The following is a 23,680-nucleotide window of genomic DNA, read 5'->3' on the forward strand; positions in this document are numbered from 1 at the left end:
TTTTTTTTAATTTTCTTAGTGTATTTTATTTAATTTTATTGAATGGTTTTAACAAATCTTAATATTTTGAGGAAAAGTATTTTATTATCATTTATTATTAAAAGCACTTGCGTGACTACGGTCGTTGAACTACTTTTCAACCTCGTACTGCTGTTTTATTCTTCTATTTTAAGTCAGTTTTACCAGTATCAATGATTGCGCATTGCTTTCTTATTTTCACATTAGGTATTTTTAAAAATATAGCTTTGTATAAATAATATAATGAAAAAAAATTATACTTAGAAAATTTACAATAAGCAAAACGGATAAAATATTGTTAAACTAAAATTTAAAACAATCACACAATGCACTAATTTAGTCAAGATTTATTAATATAAATGAATACAGGTACCGAATATTTTTTTGTAATGAACTGGTAAAAAAATAAGTTATAAATTAAACCTCGTATATAATTTCAAAATTGATTGTACAATATTGAATTTGAAAACATGCAATTTTCCAGGTTTCAACAATTGTTTCTTTATTGAATTTGTTTGATATATAAATCTCACAAAATATGTACGCGATTAAAATTTTTTAAATACGAAAATTTTTTTAATTTATAATATTTTATTATACTTTTTCAATGATATCTCCTTTTTAATTAATTTGTTTTTATATTATTATGTTTAAATAGAACTTGCATTAAATAGGAATTAAAAATATATCTTAAAATAAAAATTAGAAAATCTTAGAGTAATAAAAAATAAAGAATAAAAGATTTAAATCAGAGGACTAAATAGAAAAGAATAATAGACTATTAAAGAATAAATAGAAGACAGTAGTACCCTGTCTTCTATTTAATGAGTCTATAATTTAATTAATTTTTTAGGATTTTAAAATAATCACTGAATAAAGGATAGAAAAATAAATTCGGAATAAAAATAAAGGCGATTAATACTTAATTTGTCAAAATATATGAAAAATTAAATTTAAATAACTTTTTGAAAATCTTCTATTTGTTAACATTTGTACTTCTAAAGATTTCCCAAGAAAAGAATATTTTTTGAATAAAGATCGTTAAAGGACAGTAAAACTAAAAATTAAGACTTACTGGTGATAAATCACTTACCGCATAGGAAATTACTAAACTATAAATTCAGATCTTTTAATTCAGATCAAACTTATTTAAAAAAATAAGTTTGTCGGTTTTGCTTCTATTTTATTTACTTATTTTTTGTCTTTGGTATCCCACACTATAAATAATTATTCCAGAAACTTAATTAACTTCAGCGGTTAAATAAAAAAAAGAATAATCGGTTTTTGTACATCTTATTTGTGTTAATTTCAAAATATTGATCACTAATTTACCGTAAAAGATTAACCAGTAATCTTACCAGTTTGCTGCATTTGCTTAATTAATGATTTTTTACCAAATTATATCGCTCATATGTGGAAAATATTTTCTGTTTTTTTTTTTATTTTTAAGAACAATTTAAATTTAAAATGGAATTTACCATTTTTAAAATAGAATTTTTATTATTTAGATCATCCAATATATAATTATTGTTTTTCTTACTTTAATGTAGTTTATATAAAAGTGATTGAGAAAATGGTTAGTTTTTCCCTGTTTGAGCCTTTCGTTCAAATATAAATTTATATTTCAAGATCAAAGTGAAATAGTAAAATAAAATTTTGTACATATGCTTAAAGAATATTGCCAATAAAATGTTTATTATGAAAATTCCGCATCCTTAAATTTCATTTACATTTTTTTTTTAATTTTATATGGAATTTCTCATAACATAGCTTACTCCAAAAATCATAATTAACAGATAAAATAAATATTTCATTCCTAAGAGAATACATAAAAAAAAAAATTTTTCTTCTATATAAAATCATAACACAAAAAAATGAAAAATTAAAAATTTTAAAATTAATATAAATAGTACACCAGAGAAAACAACGATTTTTTCTAAATGCTAAGTACATTTCAAGTTATAGAATGTTTCATTATCTTCATCTTCGACTAACGTTTAACAATGACCTTTATAATCGTAATCTAATTGCTGAATTTTCTGAGAAAACAATCTTGTAGCTTGAATTTAAAATTGTAATAGTCATATTACTTTGGTTGGACTCATCGAAATTTCCTCTTGAGAGGTAAGCTTTTAATCCTTCAACTATGACGTATTTTTAATGAAAATCTTATTTTAAATTAGTAGTCACAAATGGACTGATGTGATAGAGATCACGAAATAATCGATTTAATCGAAATAATCGAGAAGTTCACTTAGGAAATACACCCTTTCTTCTTTCTGTTTAGCTTACCGCACCACATAAGGTATTATCTCAGAAGATGATATGAATGAATGTAAATGAAGTATAGTCTTGAACAGTCTCAGGTCGACTATTCCTGAGATGTGTGGTTAATTGAAACCCAACCACCAAAAAAAAAAGTTAAACTATACTAATTACTTTGTTCTTTATGAATATATGTATTTGATTTTATATATGTATATATATATATATGTCTCATAGGCGTTGCTATTACCTAATATAAAATTAAGAATAGAAAGAATAGAATTTTATAATTAAGAATAGGGGGCGATATTGCTAAAGGTTTTTGTGTGAACTGGAACGCTTTACGGTGGTGTAAAAATGATCGATAGGAAAAGCAGGCGAGAAAAAAAAGGAACTCTTTAAAATTTGGTGATTGAGAACGACTTTAAAAATTATATGGATTGATGAAATAGCAAATATCTGTAAATAAGGATTTTTAAAATCAATAGGAAAGGAAATAGATTTTTGAACTAGTATTGTAAAAGAGATTACTTTATACATGGTTAGGTTATATATGTCTGTAAACTAGGCTCGTATGTCATATGTTAAGATACCCGGCTTAATTGGTTTAGTGATAGAAGTTAAATTATGTAAGTAAATCAGTAAGTTATCAAGGTAAGTACATGTAGAAGTTAAAAACTATTCAGAAAGGAAAAGGTTGGAATTTGTAAAACGTACATCTGAGGACATAGAGTATTGTAGTTTTATTGAGATTAAATTATTACTGCAGAACAGAAAAAAATGGAGAATAGAACTAAACAAATCAAAAAACGATCCAAAAAAACAAAAACATTTTTTTGTTGAAAAATTAGCGGTGCAAAATTATTTGATATAAATAAATAAGTTATCTGATGTAACATATGTAATTGGTATTTATGATTAAATTTATACAACTACTAAATTCATCATCTCATTAATTATTTTGGATTTAAGTAAAAGTATGTGAAGTTATGAAACGCAAAAAGGAGATTTTCTCGGTAAAAATAAGACATTCATCATATTTAAAAAAAATAAAAAAATTAGAATTTTTTTTTATATATATTTTGAGATAAAAGTTTGATAATCACAGATTAGATTAAACAATTGTATCTGATAAATAAATTTATTATCCTATGTTAAATTATAATATCTTGTAATTAAATATATTGTTAGCCTGTAATTTGACACAAACAAAATTCAAGAGAACCCATCAGGTTGGTCTAGTGGTAAACTCGTAGTCGTAAATCAGCTGATTTTGAAGTCAAAGTTCTCGGGTTCAAATCCTAATGAACGTAGTTACGTATATTCGCATTTGAATGCTAGATCGTGGCCACCGGTGTTCTTTGGTGGTTGGGTTTCAATTAACCACACGTTTCAGGAGTAATCGACCTGAGTTTTTCAAGACTACAAATTTACCGATACAGTTATATTACACTGATAAGTCGCTAATGTCTTTAATTGTTGATGCGAGTATAAATAAAAGTATAAATAAAAAATCAAAGAAGACGAACTTTTCATTTAGGAGTACAAAATTAAAATTACATGTAGTGTTTACCGTTTGAAAAACTATGATTACGTATTCTGCTTTTATTTCTATAATGCATTTTTTAAATTTGGAAATCAAGCACCCTTATTTTTCTTGTCACGTAAGACATAGTGGTTGTTGATTCGTTACCTAATCACAGCAGTAAATTAATATACTCTCATAAAAAATCGTAACTCTTTTAGAACACGAAGTGAGTATTTTTTCTCGTTTATCATCGTGCGACAGCAGGGGATGTAATATACAAAAACAGTACTATTACGTAGTTGTCAAAATAAATTAACAGCTGTTGGATTACGTATAAACATCTTCCACCAAAAATAACGTACAACATTTTTCTACTTCTGAGTGGAAATTTAAAGAGGAAAAAATCATTTAGGTTCGAAATTAACAAAACAATTACAGAAAAAGTCATAATAATTGATTTTTAATATTTAATAATTTTCTAATATTGGTTCATTTTTTACTGTAATAGGTTTCAGCTGAAAGCTTCAAAAGAAACCCTTTTGATAAACGTAAGAATTCCAAATATTTAAACCCAAATTAAATTTAATACTTGCCTAATATTAGTCACACGTTTATGTGACCATAAACTACGATCAATATTCATTTTATCTTATGGACACAGTGATTGATTCAGACACTCCAAATATCTATGTTGATTAGTATAATAATTATCCCTTAAAGTAATTAATATGTAGAGAATCATTTAACCTAATTAACTAGTAATTAGTATTACTATTTTTCATTTACTTTTATTCATTATTTATTACCGTGTAGTATAGCGTGTCGGTTAGCGCAGCGGTCACGTGTTTGCATTTCCGTGTGGAAGGTCAAAAGTTCGAGGCTAACCTGTAATAGCTAAATTTAACGCTACTGATTCCTCGATCCGGTCTCCTGACCGGCATTAACAGCATTCCCTGGCTCAGTAAACCTTGATATAACTTGGTTAACATTATGTTACTATTTCACTAACATCTAGAATAGCTGCCGAGGAGTTGGTCAATTAAAGCCACCATTGAGTTCATATCACTCAATGATATGCCTTAGTCATATGATCAATTATTAAAGCAGCAATTATTCAAAATTGTTTGAATAATTTATTTTCTAAGAACATAAGAAAATTATAATACACACAAATTTGAATATGTTTGTATATTAAAACTGGAGTGGATATATATTAGAAAAATAAATTTTTTCCTAATGTGTATGTTACAGTTTTTTTAACTCAATAAACAACCCCCTTGGCTCAATGAAATGAGGATGATGTATAAATGAGGTGTAGTCTTGTACAGAAATGACCGACCATTATATCCACTGTTTAGTGTATTATTCCATACGAAAGCACTAACTTTTACAAGCATTCGAACCTCAGAAACTTCAACTTCAAAAATAAGCTGTTAAAAAACTGATTTTGCTACGGCGAGTTTACCACTAAACCAGCCTGGTAACAATTTTGGCATAAAATATTTAAAACCAAGATTTAAGAAGGAAAATTTAGACATGCAGGAAATAATTTTTAGAATAAGCTAAAAGATTTTCTAATACTAGTACATATTTCTCTGTAATTGGTTCCAGATGGAAACGATTAATAAATAATTTTAATAAACGGAAGAATTATATTTAATAACAAATCTAATATTTGATTTTTATCCATTTTTTACAAGTAAAAATGGTTAATTGCGTTCATGAATTTTTTTTATATTACAAGAGGGTTGTTTTTATACGAGTATATACATTAATATTATTTGGAAGAACTAATGGGTTTTGAATGAATGCCACGGTAGGAAAATATGTACAGGTGTAAAACTAGGCAAGTATCACAACTTTTTAAATATTGAAAGTGGTAAGAGAATCTAGGATACTGCACAGAAAAATGCACGATGGAAAACACGATAGACTGGGCTGAAGCACTCTTTGTGGATGTCATGTGAAAATAAAATAAGAAATATACTATAATTTTATCCTAAAAAATGAAAATAAATAAATAAACAACGATTTGTTCTAAAATTTGGTTACATTTTATGATATGAGGATTTTCCTCTTCATACTATTAAAAACATTTCTGATATCAGATGAATACGATTAATTATATGAAGGTATTTATACTTCTGATATCAGATAAGTACAAAATATAAAAGAAGGTATAAAAGAAGTATAAGATATAAGAAGTGTTAAGGTATTTGGAGGCAGTAGTAAAACAAAAAAAAATGAGGTAAGATATACTTAAAACACACAATCAATTTTTTTTTTAAATATGAAAAATGTAAATATTATAGTATGTAGCCTGTGGAATAGAGTATAAAGGTTCATTGTTTAGAATGGTATCAGGAAGTTGAGCTGCTGTAACCAATCTAACAAACGCCTAAGTAGAAAATACAGTTCTGTAGACATTTTAGAAACAACAAGCATAGTCATACTATTGTGTTACCGAATGGCTACCGTTATTTTTTAAATAAATTAATTAACAGAACAAAAATTATAGTAAGTAGAAATTTATTATAATAATTAAATTTTTGGTAAAGTCCATCAATATAAAATAAAAACGTCGATCTTAAAATAAAATTTAATTTTCTTTGTAATTTTTTCATTGGGGTTCACTGGGTCGGAACTGAAAAAACATAATGATTAGCATAGAGTAAAATTATTAAAAGTTAATATTTTATTTTTATATTGAACGTACACCAGCTTACCACCCAGAAAGAAGACAAAGGATTATACAAACACAACCATTACCATGAAAATTCAAAGAGCTTTTTCATCTTGTAAACTTAATGTTCAAAACATTATTAATTCAATATATAACCTTTAAGCGATTTAGGTTTTCAAAACGATTCTCGGAAAAGTTCATAAAAATTTCATTTAATTCAATTTGTTTCTTCGCATTTATTTTTTGTTTCCTACTGTACTTTCTAATTTAATTAAAATATCACCTTTTTTTAACAAAATAAAAATTAATATTTTTTTTTTTAATTACTAGTTGAGGCACAAAATGCGATTTTTTATCGATTTCTACCTGACGAGAACTGTGAATAATGAAATTCTAATAAACTGTTCAATCCTTTTTAAACAGCTTGACTTTTGTTTGTTGAAATACAAAATTCTGCAGCAAAAAAAGAAAAACCAAGGAACAAAAAGATAACTGTAATTTGTGAAGATATTGTTCTTACGTATATTTTATTTTTATATGAAATGTAAAAATATAACGTGAAAAACCGTTTCGCACTTCAAAAAAAAAATATCATTTCTGTTGGGTTTATTACAAGAATTAAGTCACTACTTACTAAACACTGAAGTTATAAAATTTTGAATTAAATTTATGATAATTATAATTAGCCTGGTTTTAATAAAATAAAATAAAAAAATTATTTAATACCTCTATATTTCAATCATGATTTAGTTAATTATAAAAAAAGATCTCAGGAAATATTTAACTGCTAAACTCTTCATACTATTACCTAAATTATTTAAACCAGACACCGATCTCAGAATTCAGAAATTGTACTAGAAAAATAATTCATACACCCACATACAGATTAAAGCCAACAACAGTACATAAAAAGGCAGTTGGATGTTTTGCTAATATACTGTATCATTTTCAAATTGTATTATTATTTGTAACTATTATGAGTAATAACTGAACTTTTTCCTATTACTTTTTTCAGAAACCTTATATATATACATATATATTTTTTTTCTTGAAATGCTCTTTTCAAATACGATCATTTGATACCTTACATAATGCTGTATTAAAAATAAAATTTAGTTTATCCAATGGAAAATTGGATAAACTAAACTTATAAACTTCCGTGGTTTTGGGTTTTCTCAAATAATCAATATAATATGCCAAAATAGCTATCGAGTTAAATTATTGGATACCTATTTGTGATAACTAGGCTTTTCTTAACATTTATTATATTTATTTGTGTAAAATGAATTGAATTTTTTTTAATATTATTTTTAGTCTTATAAAAAAAACAAAAAAAAAAAACAATAAGGCACGTTTACGCAGATGTACGTTTAGGTAAATAGGAAGAAATACAACAATGACATCAGTTCAGGTAAACGAAGAGTAGTAGAATCTAACCAACATCCGTTAATTTCTATTTCTCTTCCATTACTTTTATCCAAAAATCAAACAGCTGGAAAAACCTATCTGATTTTCATAATTATTTAAAATGTTACTCAAAATTACAGAGCCAAGATTTTAAGATCTTCCGTAAGTAAATTTATTCAGTCATTAAAGACAAATCGCTGTACATAATTGCATACTTCTTTATGAAATTTGCAATTATAGCATGCAATTTTGTGACATGTCACAAAATTCTTCTTTTGGAGGAGTAAGAAAAACATAATAAAAAATAAAACATAAGCTTTCAAACTTTCTTATTGATATCTTCCGCATTGCAAATAGTCCATAAAATTAAAAAAAAATGTTCTATTTTATATATACATATCTATATATATATATATATATATATATATATATATATATATATATATAGATAGATAGATAGATAGATAGCAATATGCATAAAGCAATTTTTATTTAATGACTGAATAAATTTACTTACGGAAGATCTTAAATCTATGTTCCGTAATTTTGAGTAATATTTAAAATAATTATGAAAATCAGATCGTTTTATCCAGCTGTTTGATTTTTGAATATAAGTAATGGAAAAGAAATAGAAATTTACGATTTTTGGTTAGGTTCTTCTACTCTTCGTTACGTAGACTGATGTCATTATTGTACTTTTTGTACTTGCCTAAACGTGTCTTATCGCACAGGCTTATTTTCTTTTTAATAGACTTTGAGAATAATATTTTTTTTTTAAATTTCAATTTATTTTACAAAAATAAATCTAAAATTGTGTATGAGAAATGTTATATCGTATCGACTAGAAAGTACCCTGTTTAAAATAAAATCTTTAGTTCTAATCTATAGTAAATAAATCTTACAGGAACAAAATTCTCATTTCTAAATTTATAATAATTATGCTAATCACACCTTCGTATTAGCTCAAACAGAAGAAAAGTTGCATAATTGTATGTCTGTTACCAGCGCTAGTTATTTATGTTGTTTCTTCATTCCAACTGGAGATGTATTTTTTGTTCTATAGTGTTATAAAAAGATGAATTTTGTTCAGACTCAGCTTGTAATATTATGTAGAATAATAATTAGTAATATTTAATTGATTTATCGATAATTTAATATCAACTGTTTTAATTAATTGTTCCTGTTTATTCAGAAATCAAATAACTAAGGAAAATTAAATGATATTAATCTACTTTCCTTGTAGTGGTATTATTCAAAGTTAACGTAAGTTTAAGTGGGAAACGTTATTCAACCGTGAAATTGCATATACAGTTTACCGTATAGTTTAAGACAGTCGATGACTTAGAAGCTTCATAAACAGGGAGAAAATAGATCTAACCCGGCTAACATTCCGTTCTGTCAGATAAATCAAACACAAAAGTTTTGACGAGATCTCGTCCACGGTTTATAGAGGAAACCTCGTAAACCTGTCTTTATTTCCTTTCTTCAAACCCTCCCTGATATCGATTAAATGGAAGCGAGCTAGCGCGCACCTTCATATCATGCCTAGCCCAGGGCGGAGAAACAACTGCGATACTGTGTATCTGTTACCATCGCATCGGTCTATTTATGTTGCTTGTTTCATTCCGCCTGCAGAACTCTGACAACAACCGCAGATGAACCAAGGCTTTCTCTCCCTTACCCGCCCACAAGCCAACCCGACATTCACTTTTCCCTTTCCTGTTCCATAGCTAACTAAAAGAAGTAATCAATACTTTTCCAACACACTCATCATATTATTTAGAACACGGTTGTATTGTTTCACAGATAAAAATACAACCTCAGCTACATTTCCGTCTTTGTTTCTGTTTAGATTTAGCAAACATATATTTACGTCATTAACTGAATCAATCGTTATACAAAGATATACGAGTATAATTGTTTATCATCTAAAACTGTGATTGTTACAACTTACGTACTTAAAAATATTCAATATAAACAATTCTCTTAAAAAGATTACACATACTTGGACAATTTCGTGCGGTTTAGGAATACAACCCGTTTACATAATAAACGTAATGAAAGGGTTTTGCGTAAAATAAAGTGTCAAGATAATTATTAAGTTAGTAGAGATTAATAGATATTAATAATACCTCTGAATCATCCCCAATATAGAGTAAGCTAGAAAAAAACTAGATAAAACTGCAATATTTTATATATGAGATGATTAATACTTTTTTGTATCGTTCAAAATTCACTGTCGGCGGAGATTGAGCCAAGAATGAAATTGAAACCTAACTTATAAGTTTTAGGCAGTAGGTGTTTGATTTCAATTATGTAATAAAAAGGGTCTTGCACAGTAATTTTGACGGTTCAGAATCTTATAAAATTCAAATCCTTATATTTAACTTCTCTTATACTCGAACTTCAAATACTTTTTTAGGATCTAATTTAATCTCACAAAAATCAAATATATATATATATATATTATTTATTTATTTTCTATGTAGTCTGCATACATAATCAGATCACAAACTCTCAACTCCTAACAGAGGAAACAAAAAAAACTTCAAGCCAGAATATTTTTGAGTATTGAACAAAAATTAAGACAGGAAGAAAAGTATATTGAACGTGTGATAAAATCATTTTATTTAAAGTAATAAATAAATTAAGTGCAAATATATTTTTAAATTTGAAGTATATATATATATATATATATATGGTAGATATCATTGTGACACTGAAATGAATGTGTTAAAATGTAAATAGGCACTTTTATTGTTCAAATAAAAAAAATAAATATTTCTGTTTTATATTTTAATAACATAAAATACTTCAAATTATTTAAAAAAAGATTTTTTAATTATATAATTGTATAAATTCGCATTAATTTACATAGATAAAAACGTTACCAGATCAAATTTGTTATTTTAGCTCATTCTATTTGTTCTGTAAATAAATTTTACTTGAATGAATTTTACCCTTTGTAAATAAATCTAATTTAATTAACGTAATACAAAATTAAAATAAACTTTCCATTAAATAAAAAAATACTATGTGAAATTAGGGATAAATTCAAATTAAACTGCTGATCTCCTTGGTGGTATGGTAGCGATATTCAACCGTTCAACTAAGAGTTTTCGAGTTCGAAATTTCGATTAAACTTCGAAATTTCATTTTAAAGCAATTAAAAATTCATTTTTAAGCTAAATATTTAGTGTTCATACATCGACCCATATGTCTGAGGTCTAGGTAGAATGATACAAATAGTTTTAATTTTGTTTTTAAAGTTTTACTTCAAGTTTCTATTTTGTTTTAATTTCTATTTCTATTTCTATTTAAAATTTATAATTAATTAATTAAAAAAATTACTTGTAATTTTTATTTTTAATTTAATTTGTAATTAGATTTTATATTTTATTTTTACACTTCCTCTTTTTGTTTTCCGGGCGATGATAACGCAAAACTATTTTTCGTCCAGAAAAAATTTCAATAAATAAGAAATAAATGACTAAAAACAATAAATTGAATAAGCTATTCAACACAATATACGAAAAAAGAGTGCAATCGCAATGTTCTAATTAATTTTTGTATTAGTTAGAGCATTAATACAAAATTTAATATTTTTCTATTAATTCATATGTTATATTGTATACATATGTATATCCTAGGTAGTAGAGATGTATCAACAACCGTATCAAGATCATTACAACAGTACTAAAAGCAACAGTTTTGAATAAATATATAAATAATTAAATAATATAATGTATATAATAATTATATATATATATATATATATATATAATGTAATATAATAAAATATAATAATTTACATTACGTTAAAAAAATTTCTTTTTTATTGTTTCGCATCAAAATAGCTAATTTAACAAACTTCTTTACTAACAGTTACGTATAAAAATTATACATGATTTAATCTAAAAAACGGTAATTTGATCGATTTTAATAATATATAGAAATAAACTTTTCATTGTGAAAAATATATTGAGTATGGAGCAAATATATAGAACATCGTTTGGAGGCCGCTAAACAGACAAAACGTTTCTAGAGTGAACATAATTTGGACATATTATGTTCACTTCCCCATACCAGATCAAGGCTCTACAGGTTTCTGACACCCTTCTTTACGAGGTAAAAATTCTTTCTTCATTTGTTATTAATTTTATTTATTTTTATTTTTTTTAGGTGGAGAGATAAATCTGAGACTGATATTGATTCCCTTTAAATACTTATTATGGTAAAGTTATTACGCTGAAGTTAATTGAATGACAATAGAATTTTCATGATTTCAGCCTGAATGGAAATTCTTATTCTAAAATTTAAATACTAAATTAAAGCAATAAACACAAAAATAGTTAATAACGTAGCGCCTGAAATTTCGAATTCCACAAAATATTTAACTGGGTGGAAATTTCTTTATTAAAAAACGACTCCATCATCATCGACAAAGATGAAATACCTTTTTTTGTAAACTAACAATTATTAATTAAGAGTTTATTGTAAGAAAATTTTATTAAAACCAAATTGTTATATGACTACCGGAAATTGAATATGAAGAAAGACTATACCATCTTTTTCTTTATTAAAGAGAAAGCATGTCAAGATGCAAAGTAAACGTTTGTATTTAAGCAAAAGCAAACATGAAGGTATATAACGTTACACACAGCATGCAATCTAAGAGGATAGAAAAGAAGGAAAAATTTAATGTTTAAATATTTAATTTAATTACATTTTAATATTTTTCCAAGTATGTAATCCTTGAGCAAAGTTTTATTTTACACCCACCATCGCATCTTACGTTTACTTTCAGTTTTCTCTTACCTCTTTTCTGTGTTTACTGAAACTAACAATTTTCATATATTTCATTACTAACGCTGCTGAATACCCACCCTATCAGTTTAAGAAAACTCTAGGCTATAACACACTTAGATTATTCTATTATAATTATTGCGTTTATTTCTAAAAAAAAGTGTTAGTAACATACTAAACAGATGTAAAACAAAATATTTCTAATTAGAATGTATTTTTCCAGTTTGGAATTACATTGTTACAGAACGGCATGATCTTTCTTTTTTTTTGTTAGATGATTAATGCACTATACAATCTCAAGGATTATGAGGAAAATATATTAAGAAATATATTTAGCTTATGAAAAAGTTTAATCTGATCGGCATTGGAATTCATAACCTTACGGACGAGGGAATTTCATACTGGAAGGACATTCTTTGTACGATGTAATTGGCTCATATTTATTTTATGATTGATAATAAAAATAATGAAATTAATAAAAGAGAATGAGAAGAATATTTTATGAATTTTCAGGTAAACGTTTATTTGTACGAAAAGTCTCACTTTTCAAACAAAGATATATATATATTCCGATCTCCGTATAGAAGTGGTAGCGTCTCGGCTTTTCAACTCCAGAGTTTCTGGGTTTGAATCTCGGTAAGGCATGATATTTTCCAAACGCTAAAAAATTCATTATCATCCATCGGTAACATAAAAGACGATATCTTAGTGCAGAAAAGCTTACATATTTACTAAAAAAAGAACGTGATAGTGATGAAAAATAATTTTTTCACTTTTATAAGATAAAATTGAAAGAAATTCTTTTTTGTGATTTAGAATAATTTAAAACTTAATGGAAGCGTTTTAAAACTACTCTTAGACACTAATTAACACAAAACATTTGCGTACTTTTTTTTGTGATTAAAATTTAGTATAAACAAACACTGAACATATTCCAGTTTATTTATCACTGACATTAACTTGTATGAATTGTGTCAGATATTTACGCCGGTATAAAAATAATAATAAAAAAATTTCCACGTTCACAATTTTTGTAGTTTTTACTCATAAGAATATTTTAATATAAGAACTAATAGTTCAAATTTTGTTCTATTGTTTAATAAGAAGTTTTGGCGTGCATCTTTATGAATATTAATTATGAAATCTGAGATAAAATAAAAATTTGAAAAAAGATAACAAGCATTAATAGAAGTAGAAGTTAGATCAATTTGATTTAAGGTATCTAAACTGCAGGCCTCTGTGGCACGATTGGTAGCGTCTCGGCCTTTCATCCGGAGGTCCCAGGTTCAAATCCCCGTCAGGCATGGCATTTTTACACGCCACTTGTCATTCAGGTCATCCTCTGAAGAAATACCTAACGGTGGTCCCAGAGGTTAAAAAAAAAGTATATAAACTTCGCAGTTATTTAGTTGTTTCCTAAACAACTCGAAAGTGTTTACCAAACACAACGACAAACATACTCCTATTGGCATGCCACACTAGTTTGCTTCCTGCGTAAATTTCAATCTAAAACGTTCACATTACTTATTAAGAATAGAAGTAATGCCAAAGTTTCTTGTAGGAGAGTGACTTGTAATCGTACTAATATTAAAATCTAATTCATATAATATCTAATATCTGCAAATGAAAATTTGCAGATATGATTTTAATTCGATCGATCTTTATTAGAAGAAATCTATATACAGTATATGGAATCCAAAAAATTACAATGAAATTGTAAACCATACGGTAAGAGTCTCGCAGATATCATTTCTTCCGCTCAAAACACAAAAGTTTTTGTGTACAATGTAACTGTAACCCACAATTTTATCGTTAAATTCGATTTTACTGAAGATTTCATCTTCAGTACTTTCATTTACTATTAAAACAAGCTGTAGTATGTTTTCTTTTAAATTGTATTATTTCAAGTACATTATCAAGTTTTTGTGAGCTACCAGTACTATCATATACTGCTATCTAGCGGCGCGATTCGTAAAGATACATTAAAAAAATAAATAAAATGATATATTCCAGTCCCGCGGTTCATAGAATGGGAAAAAGTCTAATAAAATTCGAGTTTTTTGAAAGTATTCTTTATTAAAAATCTAATTGAACTGAAATATAATGTTTTCCCGCTTATTTTATGCTTATTTTTTCCATTTTCATTTCACTGTTAGGTTAGGTCATGTTTAATACTGTAAATGTAGTTCGTTGACCGTCCCCTCTTACCGACGAAGTTCTAACGAAATCCGTGATAATACATATAAATTTATTTTTCTATGCTATGAATTCCAAAAACAATTTATTATTATAAGAGTTGAAATAAAATCCCCGAATGTATCAGACTCTTTAGACTTTTGTTAAATGAAGATAAAATCGAGGAAAACTATTATTACATAAGTGATTTTTGAAGTAGAAGTAATAACACGCAATATCGTGTGTAGTAAAAACGTAATATAAACTTCAATATTTTGTTAAAGCATACGTTTTCTTTGTTTATATTGTGTTGTAGTATAGCAATTGAATTAGTTCTAAATTGTTTATTCTAATTTAAATAATCCTGTTTAATTAAATATAAATAACCAACAATTCGAAATGTTTATTCAAACGAATTAGCAAAAGAAACTTAAAACCAGTTTACATTATTGATTTATTTTCCTACAATAAATTTTTACAACTAAAATGATTAAAAAAAATGTCTCGATTCTTTTACAAAGACATCGATAAAGTCTACATCCCATGTTTCTGATAATATTATATCAAATGTAGTTTAGCAATTTTGTAATTTATATACAAATTGATCAAGAATTTTCTAATATTACGTGCACTCATCTGCAGATTGTTAAAAAATTAACAGTGTTTTTGTACATAGCCGTAAGGTTTAAAGTAAAATACATTCTAGTGCATTATATTCTAGAGTATTACAACATTTTAAATGAATCACCTCATTGTAATTGTTTGTATGAATCATGTAATAGTAAATTCAAGAAAACTAAAGGAAAAATAAATATCCCTAAGAAATAGAAATAAATTAAATCCCTTAGTATCAAAATTCTTATACGTTTAAAAGTAAATACATTTTACTTTTTTTCTCAAAATTCCAGATATTTCTATATTATTTACTCTAGAATTTTGATGCAAGCTGTGTATTTCTTTTCCAAATTACATATGTTTTTTGATATTTCTATATTCATAAATTTCAGGTCTGCACGACTTTTCTGTAATTCTTTATTATCGATGATACATTTATCGATGTGAGCTTTAATATCGTTTGTCTTTGAATTGAGATTTTCTAATCAAATTTAGTTCATCAAATATTTGCTAAACATGGAAGTAAGATCATTACGTAGTTACGATATCATATCTAGAATTTGGTTAAATTTAATTTAAAACTGACTAATATCATTTTCTGATGCACGGTTGTTCTAGAGCTGCATTTCTTCGCAGCTCTAGATAGGGCGTTTTGTTCAGGAATTCATCCATAGATTCCAATCTAGAACATGCAGGATGAAAAAAAATTTACAGTCGCTTCAATCTACAATTTGTTTTATGTTTGGTACATTAATTTTAAACTTAAAACATAGTGTCATTTCAAATTGCACTCTAAAAAAAAATGAATATAAAGTTTTTAATTAAAGCAAGTTATTTTAGAACTGATGTATTTTGCGAAATTCACATGTTAATACTTCACGACAATATTTATGGACACAGTAGGAAAAGGCGAAACACAATTAGGGAGCGACAGGCATTGACACGACCGTTCTCATCGAATACTGAACTGATACAATCGATTACAAATCATTTGCGGATGACTATACATTGTGATATATGGTATACACGGGATTTAAATTACAAATAATTTACATTATTATTTGCTTTTTTATCACATACGCTCAAACATTATGCCTGGGGATTATGGAGTGGAAATTTGGTAGCGTATGAAAAATGACAACCCTGACTGAGATTCGAAGACAGGATTTTTTATATGAAAGACAAAGATGGTATCACTCCTATACAAAGTACGTATGAATATATTCTATATATCGAGAATACTTGTTCATTCTATAGTGAGATCATCAGTTCTTAAAATCATCTTTAGATACTTATAGTTTTTTCTCAGAAACAAAATGTAAATTTCTTTCCTTATTTATGGATATATTTAAACTTTCTTTAATAAAACTTTAAACTTTGATTTTTTTTCATTCTTCATTTTTCCTTTCCCATTTATCTTCTACAGTTATGTATGCGTTCTGATTTTTACTGATGCTTCATTTCTAACTTTTACAATAAGACCAACAAGAATGCGTAAAAAAACAGTTGGTAAGAAGAACGCAACACTATTTGTATTCCTTTAGAGTATCAATTTGCAGCAATATCTTTGATCCTTGAGAGATTACAGAATAGGAATGGGAGGAGGTGATCTCCTTGGGGATTTCGCTTTCATCTTGAACCGGTGAAGAGATCTAACAGCAATTTGAAGAAGGATTTCCAATGAAAATGTGTGCTGACCGGGTTCACGTTTTCTTCCAACAACCCTTCCCATCATTTTCCTTATATTCGTACTCGCTGATCCGTTATCTGTTATGCAATTCCGTTTTTTATCCAACTTGATGATATTTTCCTATTTTCTGAGATGTTATAAAGAATTATTTAACACTCTAATCAATTTCTATTTCTCTTCAATGATCATAAGTTTTCTTCAGATAATGTAAAGTTCAGCGAACGAGGAAATTGTCTGAAAGCACAATATAATAATAATACTACATTTCAAACGTCTTTTATTTATATTTATTTTAAACTTATATAGCAACACGACATGATACAAGAATATTTTCAATGTTTGTATGGTTCTATTATTTGATTAACAATATAATCTACTTTGCTTCCCTTTCATAATTTTCCATTTATTAAAAAATTCTCTTTCGTTATCAGGCATAATAAACTATTTTCACTTTTTGCATCTCTTGCGTGTGTACTAGAACTTTACAGTAAAGCAAAATTGTAAAACAGTTTTTCACAGAACTCTGTATCGATTCAGTATTAAAAATTATTAAAAGTTACTACTACAATATATTTCTGAACTTATAATATATTTTACAGCTCCATATTGGATCAAATAACTAAGAGAAAATTTTTATGCGCTAAAATAATTGATAATATATTCAAGAATTTTCATAGGATTATAAAAACTGATATTTTATGTTAAACTTAACCAAATTAAAAATGATAAAAACCACCAAACGGACAAATTAAAAAATTTAACTTAAATAAATTATAATTATTTTAAAAATATCAAGTTATTATATATATACACTGACTTAAGGAAAATATATTTAACATTAATCGGCTTTCTCTAACAGCGATATATACGTATATGATTTTATATTAAGTTTACCTCCCCTAGTCTATTTCTATACTTTCAAACAATATGCCTATGTAGCTGTTTTTATTGAATTCTCTTCCTTTATATTAGAATTAAATTTCATTTATTACTAGTAAAATTTTATAAAACTAACAGCTTTCAGTGCTAGGTAAAAATATAATGTAGAGAATTCTGCCTGGTTAAAATTTGTATAATACTTATCCATCATCAAACGAATGAACATTTCTCTACAGAAAATAATAAAAAATAAATGAACAGCATGTAAATTTAATGTATAAATTATGGATGTAAAATAAATGTAATGCACGTATTCAAAAAGTAAACAAATTTTATAGTTACCAAAATAAGAAAACTTTGGTAGTTCAAAATATATCTTAATAAATGAATTACGTATTTAAAGGAAATTACAAAATTCAAAATTGTTCAAATTTATGTGTAAAGATGCCGTATACACACCAATGATGATAAAAATCATACACGATTTCTTAAAAATTAGTTAAAATACATTTCTAAATTTAAGTTGGAAATTTTATTTTATAAAGTTAACTACAATTAAATAAAACTGTTCTATAAAGAAATTTATTTCCTCTTATATCACCAAAATAGAATGTTTTTTTTCCAAGATTTTAGGACGATTTTTTGTTTACGAAAATACAACGGTTAGAATCGGTTCGATTGTTTTCTGTCTAATCAAGTTTCGAATACTTTTTAAATGTTGCGTAGATGTTAAGATATTAAAAAATTTCATAGACATTTCTTTGTACGCCTTCTGTTATGCCTGTTTTAAAAACCTTTACATTTTTATTTTATTTTTAGTTAATATTAATTACTTGTCATAACTCTATGACAACCACAATCTCGTCTTTTTAAATAAATTTTTGACACATTCTAATTTATGCATTTGAGGTAATTTTCACCATGAAAAATCACAGAAATTATAGAACAATTAATTATATGCGCAGTAGGCCTATTTATAATTTATTAGGTTTATAGGTTATGAAAGAATTTTTATTTTATTTATTATTATTTCTACCGTATTTACAAAACTCCGTAACACAGAGTTAAATATGATCCTGTTAAAAAGTAGTCTACTCCAAGCTTAATCAAAGATTCTACTTCTTGTTCCTAACTACCTGATTAAATTTAGGTTTCAGTAATTTACCAATCATAAGGGTGAATAACAGATCAGTTTTGTCGGCAACAGCTAATTGTTTACCTTTAATTCTAGTTATGGGTGTTGTTTGGAGATGTGATCTCTTCTGGGATCTTGTAATCCCTTTTCAAAACCAATTACTTACATACATACGTAATCATATTAATTTATCACTGCCGTATGTTTACGTGTAATTTAGATAACACTGTTAGTTTTAAATGATATATAGTCGATATGCAGTATCTTTCTAGGGAAGGAAGGATTGTAATCATTAAAGTTCTTCATTTTAACTTTTCTGATAAGAGCACATCTACGACCTTTTTCAGCCCTTGCAAATCGAATAATACGAATTATATGAATACGCCCGTACGAATGACATATTTATTTATAGAAAGACGCGCGCGTGCAAGGAATTATTACAATAAATTTATTAAGCATCACTAAAAGCTTACGAACGATAGAACAACACGAATTATGGTTTGAAAATATATTTTACTAAATGCAACTATCTAATTAAATACCGACAGAATTTTCTTTAATAATATTTTCTCCTTTCCTATTCTTTAGCATCAACACTCAGTTTTTGAATTTATTTTGTTTAGATAGATTTCCCTAATTACTTGTCTTCATTAAACCCCTTCTTTAACATCGTCTGATAGTGTGACTATCAGACAGTTTGTAAAGCAGATTGCAGGATAACCAACCGCAAATCTTGTCTTTCTTTGTTACAAGGAGCCATTCTTCTACATTTCCTTCTATTACGCCTATAATCTCTAAAAGAAATAAGACACCTTTTCCCAAGATCTAAATTTTCCACCAATTTTTTTTGTTTTACATATATAGAGGGTACAAAAAAAGGATATCGGGGTAAAAATGTTTAATATCTCATAACTTTGATTTAGTCATGAATCAGTACAAAATGAAAGAGTAACTCTTTTAAGTTTTCCCTAAAAGTGTGAAACGTGAACATTTTTGCTCACCATCTTTACTAATGACGCTGTCAAGCGGAAAAATAAATGGAATTCTAGCTCTTCAGCTTGAATTCCAAAATAACACGTTTAATACTTGTTTCATATTATCAGTCGTTAGTGGTTTGTTGTTGTAGACTTGTGACTTAACATAACCCCAGAGAAAAAAGTCTAAGTCAAATCACAAAATCTTGGTGGCTAATTCACATTACCGTTTCGTGAAATTATTGAATCACCCAACTTTTGACGCAATAACTGTTTCAGTAGCTGTGTGGCATGAGGCACCATCCTGTTGAAACTACATCTCATTCAAATCAAAATTTTCCAAATTTGTAAAAAAAAAAATCACTAATTACAGGTCGATATCGCACACCATTTACTATAACAGCGTCTCCTTGATCATTTAAAAAAAAATGGCTCAATTTTGCCACCGGCCCATAATCCAAACAATCAGTGATTTTTTCCGGATATAATGGTCGCAGTTGATTCATTTGTGGATTGGAATAATTCCAAATTTGGAAATTTTGCTTATTTACTAAGCCATCAACCCGATAATGAGTTTCATCTGAGAATATTATTATTATTTTTTTTTTTTTTATGAAAATGTTGATCCAATTCGAGCTGCTCTACAGTCCAGACAGCAAACCGTCTACGCAAAGAATTATCCCATGGCTTTTACAATTTTTGGCAATTCTTAAGGTAGTTGAATCTAAGATGGATCTAGACGCAATCTAACTGATCCACCTTGACGCAAAATTTGTTGATGAAGGAAAGCCCAATTCTTGTAAAAGATGTGTAACCAATAAATTTTGATTTTCACGAACTCTTGCAGTTACAGCAGCAATATTCTCTTGACTCCTTTCTTTTATGCATTGGAGTTTCAATATCACAAAGAGAAGATTCATTTAACTAAACGATGAACTGTGTTTTTGTCTGGCCGATTATGCGCACCATAAATATTGCAAAGTGCACGCACGATGCTTAGCTGCAGACGATTCCATAATCCGATAGTAAATTTTTATGATTTGTATACGTTGTTAAGACACTATGAATATAGCGTTCCATGATGATTTGTCATTAACTGTTGAAAACAAATGACACTTGGAAATTAAAAAAAAAAATCAACATCGCCACCACAATCTGTAAATTTTTTGTGCTCAATTTGAAAGACCAATTGTATATAAATAAAAATTATAAATATAAAATTAATGCCTGTTCAATTTATACAATATATCAGTGTATTGTATTGTAAATAACAGTGTATTATTCAGAGCAACATCTTGATCAGTACAGCATCCGAAACTTGATCTAAGAATGTGGATTTGAAAACAGTCGGCTTCCCATCTAAAAAATATTAGTTATAACTGGTTACCCGTACTCCGTACGAGTAAAAATTTGTTTTGCCCGGTTCTTAGTGTTACTCGACAAACATCACTAGGAGGTGACCGTACTTGGTTTCTCAGTATTTAAAAGATTTTCTAATTACTTTTATTTTTTGTTTTTTAGTTTAGTAACCGGTGGTAGGTGCAGTCAGTCGTTTCGCACCTACAGTAACAGTGGCTGCGTTGGTTGAGCCGCCAGACCGAACACCGTCGCACTCCTTAAAAAATCAAAATTAAAAACGCCCGAAAATTGTTTTTAGATATATATCTGAAGAGTTTATTTGCAAGTCCCAATCTAGTGAATATCTCGTTTAGTATAGTCGGAAATGGGGAAAATTTAATTGTTGAAATTTTTTTCCTCTCTTCACTCCTTTCAAAGTCAAACTTTAAAAATCGGTTTTTAGATATTTACATGAAGATTACACACACCAAACATCAAGTTGATACCTTCATTTTACCGAGAAATTTAAAAGAAATAGTAAATTCATTGTTAATCCATTTTAACCCTTTAAACTCGGAATTTCAAAAACCTTTCTTAGTGCGCACTTACTCTGTAAGATGAATATGTTTACAAACTTTCCTCCAATTTACCTTCAGTAGTTTTTGCTGAGCATTGATGAAACAGACAGTCAGTTTCAGGACAAATTTCTTTACAGGTTATATATATATATATATATATATATATATATATATATATATATATATATATATATATATATATATATAAATATATATTATATTATTATATACATATTTATAATTTTTTATAAATATTTATTTATTTATTTTTTTATTGAACCATTTTGAATTAATTTTATCTTTTAAATGTTATATGATCGCATAATAATGATTAAATTAAATTTTAACGTAATTTAAGTTTTTTTTAATTAGGATAAGTAATTACCATAAGAAATTTTTTGAATAAAATTATCACATATAAATTTTAATTGAAAAGATTATTTTAAACAATATTACTTAAATCATTACATGACTATTTAGATGTATTTACATGTGTCAGTCTGTTATCTGTTTAATCTTTTGAGGTTTCAAATGAGCTATGTAAATTAAGACAAGTCATCGTTCCTTGTTAATAAGTGAGACACGCTATGTCATGTTCTTCCTTCCTACATTATTTCCTATTCCTATTAACATTCTGACATTCTATTTAATTTATTCATTAATTTTGTCTTTCTTGTTTGTTAATAGTGGCTCTACAGGTGCAGTAAGATTATACACACCTATGCGGTTGTATGGAAGACTACGCCGAAATTCAATTATGTTAATGCTGTTCTATTAACTACAATATTTTATCAGATTGAATCCGTTGAACTTATGTATGTACAAACTGTATATTCTGGTATAATTTTAAAAAGTGAGTAATATTAACCCACACAATACAAATTCCTACAAGCTAAATACTACATTGAAATAAGTAGGCAATTTAAAAAAAAAATAATAATAAAGATTCCTAAACTACTCACAAAATATTTTATGATTCTCATTTTTTATTTTATAATACACACACACACACACACTCACACTCACACACACACACACACTAAAACCGAAAAATATTTTTGCGTGCGGTATACGTAGTATTCTAATATCGACAAAACCTCAAGAGCATTTGGATAATTTATTAACACACTCACATTTTATTTTTAAGATTATATTCTTATCACATAATTCCTTTTTTAACAATTGCTTATAAAATTTTACTGAAACGTCAGACGTTACCGACAGCTTAATTATTTTTATGATAGTATTTCGAAAGTCAAATGATTCTGGAATACTGGAGTAACATAATCTGTAACTTGAAGTGTTTTGTTTCATATTTTATAAAAAGATACAATCTTTTTATTGACCTAATTAATATTGTGCTTTGCATTTAAGACAGTTCAACTAGATTTCTTGATTGAGTCTGCCAGTATATGAAAAGTATGTTTTAAAATTTCTCAATTCTTTCAGAAATTTGTCTATTTTGTCTATATTTGTATATTTGTCTATGTTGAAGTACTAGAATATATTTGGTGAACAAATTCCTTATTTTATTGTTTAATAACCAGTTAATTTCAGCGTTTTTACATCTAAATTAATAAAATAAAATA

General features: G+C 27.0%; 1 long non-coding RNA gene across 3 annotated transcripts in view; it reads left to right on the forward strand.

The window, feature by feature from the left end:
* The first annotated feature begins 22,794 nt into the window (after nt 1-22,794).
* LOC142320973 (uncharacterized) overlaps nt 22,795-23,680 on the forward strand; it is a 120,310-nt gene continuing 119,424 nt past the window's right edge. For all 3 annotated transcript variants that reach the window (XR_012755529.1, XR_012755531.1, XR_012755530.1), the window contains exon 1: nt 22,795-22,906. This is a non-coding gene — a long non-coding RNA (uncharacterized LOC142320973). The remainder of the gene's footprint in view (nt 22,907-23,680) is intronic.

Source organism: Lycorma delicatula, chromosome 3 (genome assembly GCF_047948215.1).
Source record: "Lycorma delicatula isolate Av1 chromosome 3, ASM4794821v1, whole genome shotgun sequence".
Classification (NCBI taxonomy): domain Eukaryota; kingdom Metazoa; phylum Arthropoda; class Insecta; order Hemiptera; family Fulgoridae; genus Lycorma; species Lycorma delicatula.